The 8,894-nt window shown below is 35.6% G+C and overlaps 1 non-coding gene across 1 annotated transcript; it reads left to right on the plus strand.

Annotated features, from left to right (window-relative positions):
- The first annotated feature begins 1,798 nt into the window (after window positions 1-1,798).
- Window positions 1,799-1,905, plus strand: LOC121210459 (small nucleolar RNA R71). Its single transcript, XR_005905576.1, has one exon. It is a non-coding gene; the product is annotated as a small nucleolar RNA R71 (small nucleolar RNA).
- Window positions 1,906-8,894: the final 6,989 nt, after the last annotated feature.

Genomic DNA, 8,894 nt, shown 5'->3' on the forward strand with positions numbered 1-8,894 from the left:
GTATATGTATTTTGGCTATTTGAGTTGGCATAAAATGATGAACTTGATGATGATTATGAATATGCAAATGAATATACTTATAATGTTTGGTAATAGACCTATAATGTATTGAAATGGTTTATATGGATTTGGTATGTTTATGTAATGGTTAATGCAATTTGGCTGCATATTTGTTTCTTAAAATGATACCATATGAGCTTGTGCAGGGATATGCAAAATGGGTGGCAAATTGGCTTTGCAAATGGCCTATTTTTGTCCACATGGGCAGAGACACGGGTGTGTATCTCAGCCGTGTGCGATACACGGTCATTCTACACGGTCATGTGTCCCTGGTTTAGAAATTGAATTAAAGTCAATATGCTCTATACGGTCTCATACACGGGCGTGTGGCTGGCCGTGTAGTATAAGTCAGTATACCCCCTAAATGGCACACGGCGTAGCACATGGGCAAGTGTGGCCATTTCATAGGGCACATGGGCGTGTGGTTGGTCGTGTGACCCAAGTCAGTATACCCTCCAGTTCTTGCATGGCCAGGCACACGGACGTATCCTCGGCCATATGATACAAGTTAATATGCATGCCCTATTTCCATATGGCCTAAGACACAGGCGTGTCTACTAGCCGTGTGAGGCACACGACCTGTTCACACGAGAGTGTGACCCTTATATGATTGAAGAATTTCTAAGTTTTTTAAAATTTTTGTATGTTATCGGTTTAATCCGAACCATTTCTAAAGCATGTTTATGGCCTTGTAGGCCATCATAAGAGACAATGTGATTGTATTGAATGATGTATAAGAATGATTGCTTGAGGTTGATAAATCTAAGCTATGGTTATGTTTTTATCTGTAATATTTTGTAACCTATTCTGGCGATGGATACGGGTTAGGGGTGTTACACTTTTTAGGTTCAGTATGTTTTTCAAACAACTCTAGGATCTTTTCCTAGTTGTTATTCTAATCATCCTCTCCTACTGTGGCATCTTGAGCAATGTCATCAAGTAGAATTTATCTTCTACGAGTGATGGTCTTGAATTACTCCTTCCTTTATGATATCGAATTCTCGGTATCACTTGGCAATGCTCCTTGTGGTCTCAAATTTAAAGCATTCGCTATTTGCCCCACTTGATTATCAAGAGCTCAGAGAGGCGCAACCTAACTCTAAATTATAGCATCATTCTTGGTCATATACTCCTCCAGCAAGGCTTCAATAGATGACGATGATGAAACTAATGCCTGACCTTACTGGACATTTTGCCTCAGCATAGGTTGAGTATAAACAAACGGTGCATTGATGGCATTTTGTCTTGTCTTATTGTTAAAATCCCCTGCATCTTAATAATTCCAACTAAAGTTTACATGTTAGTTCCACCCAGGATTATACGTGTTTGAATAGGGGCTATTGTTCCAGTTGAAATTATCCATATAGCACACAAATACTGGATTTGATGGGCATTCATCAAACACATGATCTTCACCACAATAAACACACAATAGTTCGACTGATTTTATCTCGTGGACTACAGTATGCCTTTTCATTGTTTTAATCATATTAGCCAAATAAGATACCTGGACTGTCAATAAAGTGATTATGTCAGCTCCATAGAACCAACAGCTTTCTTACCCATTTCAACCCTTGTGGTAGGATATTGATAATTATTATTGGCAATCTTTTCTAAAATCTTATATGCTTCATTATAAGATTTATCCAACATAGTACCATTGGCAGAAGCATCAACTACCATCCTCGTATATGCATTCAACCTATTATAGAATATCTCCATTTGAGTCTAGTGTTGGAACCCATGCATCGGGCATTTTTGAATTAAGTCTTTAAATCGTTCCCAAACTTCATATAGTGTTTCATCCTCCAATTTCCAAAAAGATGTGATGTCATTTCTAAGCTTAGCATTCATGTTTGGGGGATTATACTGTAGCAAAAACATTTGATAAAGATCATTCCATGATTCCACTATTTCCAAAGGTAAAGCATTCAGTCATGCTCTCGCACGATATCTTAAAGAATATGGAAATAGTTTAAGTCGTAGAGCTTCTTCAGGAACACTATGTTGTCTAAACGAGTCAGAAACCTCTAGAAAAATTCGTAAATGCAATCTTGGATCTTTAGTGGGTAGTCCACCAAACTGTTCTATTGTTTGCAACATCTGAAACATTACTAGTTTCAGCTCAAACTATTGAGCCTATATTTATGGTCTGATTATCCCTAGATTCAGGTCATCCAAAATTGGCACAACATTCTCTTAGATTGGTCTATCTCAATCATCTATCACCCCACGAAAATGAGGATTGGCACCTTGACCATTCAAATTATCATTCAGACCAAGTATCACCCTATGAACAGGAGGATTAACATCTTGACCATTCGGATTATCATTGAGGTTGGGATCATTCTCATTCCTAGCAATTTTTTGCAATATTTTCTGTCTTATTCGTAAAGTTCTTTCGATCTCTAGGTTAAAAGGATATTCTTCATTAGCAGGAATGCCTCTTCTCATGCACTAATGGCAAACCTGTAGAAATTAAATTAAACTAAGTTAAATAAACTAATGAAATTAAGTAAAAGAACCAAACCAAATTACACCAAATTGCCGATCCTCGGCAACAACGCCAAAAACTTGTCATATGGGAATGTAATATGTGAATTGTGCACGTATAAACGTTGAATTAAGTAATAAAGTGATAAGTGAGATCGTCTCCACAGGGATCGAATTTGGTATCGAATTAGGTATAGAAATGGTCAAGTTATCATAATGATTAAGATTATGGCAAAACCAAGTTAAGTAAGCAGTGATAAATTAAGATAATAAGGATAAGTGCAAAATGTATACTGACTAATATTGGAAAATGTTAGGGCAAAACAAGAGTAAAAATGAAATGGCAATAACTGGAATAATTACATGAATAAAGTACGAGCGAATAAATAAATAACTAAGAATGCTATGGCAAAGATACTACAGCAAATGATAGAAGGTCTACGATGTTGATTGGAAGGTTAGGATTACTAAGAATCTGTCCTTACTTTCAATAATGCCTCAGTAAATCATACTTAACCTACTGCTTAGAAGAGACCTAAACTAACTTGCTTCTTTCAAGAGAAAGGTTTAAAGTTACCTGGCCTGTGTCTATAGGCCTTAGCAAGGCACTCTGCAATTTTTTGCCTTCATTCTATACAAACATTGCTCTATGTCTAGAGTCTACTGCAAGTATTCGATTAAATACCCACTTGTATCATTAAATTTCAGTCCAACCAATCCATTTTTTTCAGAATTAGATTCAGTTTATATGCATACTGCATACTCATCTATGTCTAGAGAATGTACATATACATTTATGAAATAAAAGCAATTGAAAGAAACGGTAGATTAAATCAAATATATGCTTCAACCATTAAAGAAAATAAAAGTTTCATCATGTAATCCTAACCCTATGAGATTTAATTCATGGGTTGGCAATTAAAATTCAAGTTCAAAATAACATCCAACATTGTCTTGATCAAATCAATTTACGGGAGAACAAAAATGGAAATAATGGAAGAACTTAAGAAAATGGTTGTTACCAAACCAATCCACAATCCAACAGTACAGTGTCCTATAGTGGCTGAGAGGGACTGCCTTCAGCTTCTTCTTTCCATCTCTATGCAGCCACTACCCTCTATTTTAGCCTTTGAATCTCCACATCCTTTAGGGTTTCCACCTTTGGCTTTTTATAAGCTTTTCTTCCTAGGATAGCTCCAACAACCCACGATATCCTCTCCTCTTTTTTAGGCAGATTTTTCTGGCACAAGCAGAGTTGGGTTGAGATTGGTATGTATTGAGTGTTGACTCAGTCATCTCCCAGAATTGTCACGACATACAAGGTGGCAAACTGTCCAACCTTTTGCCCCAACAAAACTTCACTCATTTCTTTCTTTCTCAACATCCTACACCTGCCAAACCACCAAACACAACCCTTCTAACACAATTAAAAGTATCTAATATGTAAGCATAGTCCAAAGCTCTTAATACAAATGATAAAAATACTAAGAGAATGTCCCAACATGCCACTAAATATACCCAAATACAAGCAGTTCTAAAGATATGAAATATAACTCTTTTCAAGAGTTATCACCCACCAATTGAGATTGCACGTATCATGTCAATCGAGTAACATCTTTCCCTTATATTTTTAATTGCATATTAGGGATAATGTGCCGAATAAAGCGTAGGGGTGACTTGGGAAATTTTTTAATTTTTTGGTTATTTTCTTTTTTTTCGTTTTTCATTTTAATTTTTAATTGCATGTTTTCTTTGTGCTTGAGCTTGTAGAAATACAAGTGATTGGTTAGGAGCATATATCTAGGGTTTTTTTAAAAAAAATTATAAATCTAGCCTGAAATTAGATAATTTAGGTTGTTTATATTTAGACTAATTAGTTTAGTTTATTAGACTGTAAATAGGAAAAAGAGATTAAATATACAAAGTGATAAAGCTAGACACGACTAGGTAACTATATTTGCAGAAGTATAATATGTTCGAATTAAAAATAAAATACTTCGTAAAATCCATGGTTATTGAAATGATACAATGTGACTAATATAACCCTTAAAAAAAGTGCCTGAGAAAAATCTCGATCATATTGGCACAAACAAATAAAAAAATCGTAAGGGATTATCGGGGAAATATTATTGCATTAGAGATCAAAACATGGACAAAAATAAATCGAGTAGGAAAAAATATTTGAACTAACTATACCCTGCAAAAATAAATACTATATTCGTATATACATTTTGAGAGTGATTTATATTTAATTTTCTTAAACTTGTTTACTTTATAATTTATTGAATTAATTTGTTTAGGTGTAAATAACTTTCATTTGTTTAAATTTCTAGCTAGAGTTATATATATAAGCAAATCTTCCTAGTGTCAATGCTCCAATCCAACCTCATGTATCAAGCTAGCTCAAGTACATTTTCTTATTTTTGCAAGTTTATTTCCTGTTTTCAGTTTTAGTTTACTTATGGTTTTTATTTTGTTTTGTTTAGTTTGCTTGAAGACAAACAAAGAATTAAGTGTGAGGGTATCTAACTTGTCGTCAGATGTAGTAGTTAATTCAGGTCAATTCTGCACTTAAAGAGATTATTTTCTAGGCAACTGAGTATTTTATATTTCGTTTTCGGTAATTAGGCCGTAGGATTAAATATTAATAAAATAAGTATTTTTTAACACATTTTGTAAGTGCTGTGACACAATAGGCCGACACGAGTCATAGGTAGTACTAATTGGTTTAATTGAGTGTCTAGGATGGAAATATGAAGGTCCAATTAACGTGGAAGCAAAGGTTGAGTGATGCATAAGCTTCTTAGGATGTCAAAGGACAAAATGAAAGACACAAGGTAAAAATTGGGTGTCGTGTCACACCATGCAAAGGGTGTGGCACGACATAGGTTGATGTGCTCCCTAAGTTTATCAAGGTTATTTTCATCTGGGCAATCAACTTTATATGAAAGCCTAGGACATGCCGAAGACCTAATTTAGGCTGCCAACACATCTATAAATAAGACATTAGGGGTTTGATGTATCTAAGTCATCCTAGACGCCTTCAAAAACCCTAGTAGTTTAGCAGTAGAATTAGATTATTTTTCTTTCGGCTTTTCCTAACTCTTTTGTTTTTCCTCTTGAATTCAATTTTGATTCAAAATTTTATCTATTTAATTAAAGTATTTCAATTTACTTTTTGTTGCATTTGATTTATTTCTTTATTCCAATCAATTGATTTACTACTTCGTTCCCTATTTGATATTCAATCCACGATTTTTCAAATCTCTTTTCTTTCCCAAATAGATCATGCTCTTCACATGATTTATTCAATCGAGATAAAGATTATGAATAAAATGAGTGGCTAAATTCGTTATGGGAGATTAACAAGTGGATGGGGATGTGATTAATACAGGATTTAGGTTTTCTCTAGTGGGATCAGTTGGTATGAATTACATGTGCTTAAACCACTAGGATTGACAACCCTAGGAAGTTATCATAGGCTAGACGAAGTCGAGAGATAAGTCAAACCAAGTAAATCATTGTTTATATTGATTGAGAAAGTGAGATTGGGAGATAAGCGAGTATCAACCAATCGATTAGCTAATTAGAGGCTGGGAGGTAATAATTGGTTAATCGATAGCTAATCCACCCTAAAACTCTAATCTAAAGTTGGTGACAAACCTTGAAATGAGTTTATCTTCCTTATTGGTTTATTGATTTTAAATCCTTTTGTTTAATTTTCTTATTTATTTATTTTTCGTTATTTAATTTTATCACATCAATTTATTTTATGGTTCATCATAATATATGAATTAATTAGTACTATTTAGACATATTATTGTTAAAAACATTTTCATAATTTATTTCATCCTTGTAACACCCCAAACCCGACCCAGACGTTATGGCCAAATCTGGCGTGTCACATTGAAGTGTTTTAGCGAAAACCTTGTTTTCATTGAAAACCCTTCCTTGAAAAAAATATGAAACCTTAATAAACTTATTAAACTCTCTTTTCAATCACAAAAACCTATTTATAACATATGATTTTATGAAAACCTATGGAAACCTATCATTGTGAAATTTAGTTGCGGAAACGTAGTATATAAAAAAAAACTAAAACGTAGTATATAAAAAAAACTAAGATTTAGAAAATCCATGTTCAACTTCTCATAATTACAACGCATAAAATAATAATCCAAATAATAACAAAAAGGAAGCCTTATTACATTTCGGTCCAAAAAGTACTTAATAAAATAAAGAACTTATATGCTTTTAAAAGAGAAACAAGTCTAAGTTGTCTTGCTAGATGGCCACCCAGAGTCCCTCCAAACATCGAACCTTCTACTGAGCATCACCTGAAAATAAAATAAAAGAGGAGGTGAGTTTTCGCAAACTCAGTGTGTACAACCCTCGACGAGTAACAATCATTCAATATTCACCACACATCAAACATGCAATGTAATGCAGTGCAATCCTATCCCAATAATCCATCCGCTACACACCGGCTCTGTCCCCCGATACACATCATGTAGGGATATAAATATCGACCCACCCAATCGATACACATCCATGGTAGCCCGGTTACGAACCACCTTCATTTATACATTGGGCTTAAAAGCCATCAGTGGATCCACGATTGTCAAGCAACCATACGATCCTCATATACTTCCTCCAATCCATATTTCCCAACCCATATGCAACCTAAGCATAATATCATATGTATGCAGCAAATATGCATGTCAAATCCATAAAACTTACATTCAACACATAGGGTATTTTGGTCATCTTCGCCCTTAGGGGCATTTCGGTAAATTTCCCATTATTACGGTTTTCACTTACCTTGGCCCGTTAACAAATCTCGTGAGCTAAGATGAACGAATACTATGCACTAGGTAGGATTCTGGAGAAGAGGAGGTGGGTCATTAAAATCGCTTAAGTACCAGGCTCTCCCTAGATCCAATCCTAGACATGCATATACCCGTTGCCACACCTTAACCCTATGACTTGTCCACGGTCACATTAAATTAATTAAGTTTTATGTAGTTATCATATACTAAGCCCAAAACCCCTACATACATGCGTATGGCCCACTAGGCTCAATCTCTTTCATATGGCCCATTAAGCCCATTCACATTTATGTGGCCCATTAGGCCCAAATCACATTCATATGGCCACTAGGCCCAAACCACATTTACAGTCATGCTCACATACAATTTTCCATCACATAGCATCAATTACCAATTTTTGCTTATTATGGGCCCAACAGCCTATTGGGCCAATTTAGCCCATTCCGGCCCGCTTTGGCCAAATCACAACCTAAGTCCATGGAATCACCCATGGGCCTCAGGCAACCTATCGGTTTCCCTCTTACGAGTGTTCGCGCACACGCAAGACCATCGTAGCCAAACTTTCGGCTTTTTTGCATTTCAACTTTTTAGCATTTCGGGTTTTCAGGATTTGCCGATGTACTTGTGTGTGCAGTGTATGTACACACCTGGTAAGCAAGCATGCTACGATTCTCTTAGTCACCAACCTACAAATGATATAACCCTCAATTAATCACATGCTTAATACATATTTTACCCAAAAACTGAAACCTCACCTTAACCTTACCTTGAACTCCAATTCCTAATAGCTTCTCCTTGATCACATACTTCCTAAATCTGCATTAATCTTACTAATTAAAACCAAATGCTAGGGGACTCACATCCAACATAATTCACCCCCTTATCTCACTTAAGACCATTCGGCCAACCTTAACCAAAAAGAGAGGAATACTTACCAAAACCGCAAAACACCTTAGGAGCAATTCGGTTGAGTGCTACAATCCGAGATCCAATACTAATTCCCTACCAGATTTGATTAGAAAGAGTGAGGGAAGGAAGTACTCGGTGTTAATAATACTAACCGAAAGAGATAAGGTACTTACACCAACAGAGTAATCGGCCCAATAGAGATTCAGCTTTTCGGCTTTCAAACTAATATGGTGAATAAGGTTTATTTGGCACAAATTAGAGAAGAAGGGTAAAAGAAGGAATCGGCTAACCCAAAGGGTAAATCAAAAGAGATTTGAGGAGAGAAAGAATGGCAAAAGAATCAGCTAGCAAAGATGGAAAAGCCAATCAGCACTTAAAGAAAAAATGAAAAATTTGGCATTAGCCTAGGATCCCAAACTCAGCACATATTTATAGCCTCTAGCCAAACTGTCTGACCCTCAATTCCCAATTCTGCTCCATCACTTCCCCCTTCTTATCTCCTCATTTTTCTCCCTGATAACTCCCCAGTCTATTTCTTAAATTTTCTCTTCTAAACACTCCCCTTGGAGTCCATCTTCACGCTACTTCAACCTTCTAGAAGGC

Source organism: Gossypium hirsutum, chromosome A11, assembly GCF_007990345.1.
Source record: "Gossypium hirsutum isolate 1008001.06 chromosome A11, Gossypium_hirsutum_v2.1, whole genome shotgun sequence".
Classification (NCBI taxonomy): domain Eukaryota; kingdom Viridiplantae; phylum Streptophyta; class Magnoliopsida; order Malvales; family Malvaceae; genus Gossypium; species Gossypium hirsutum.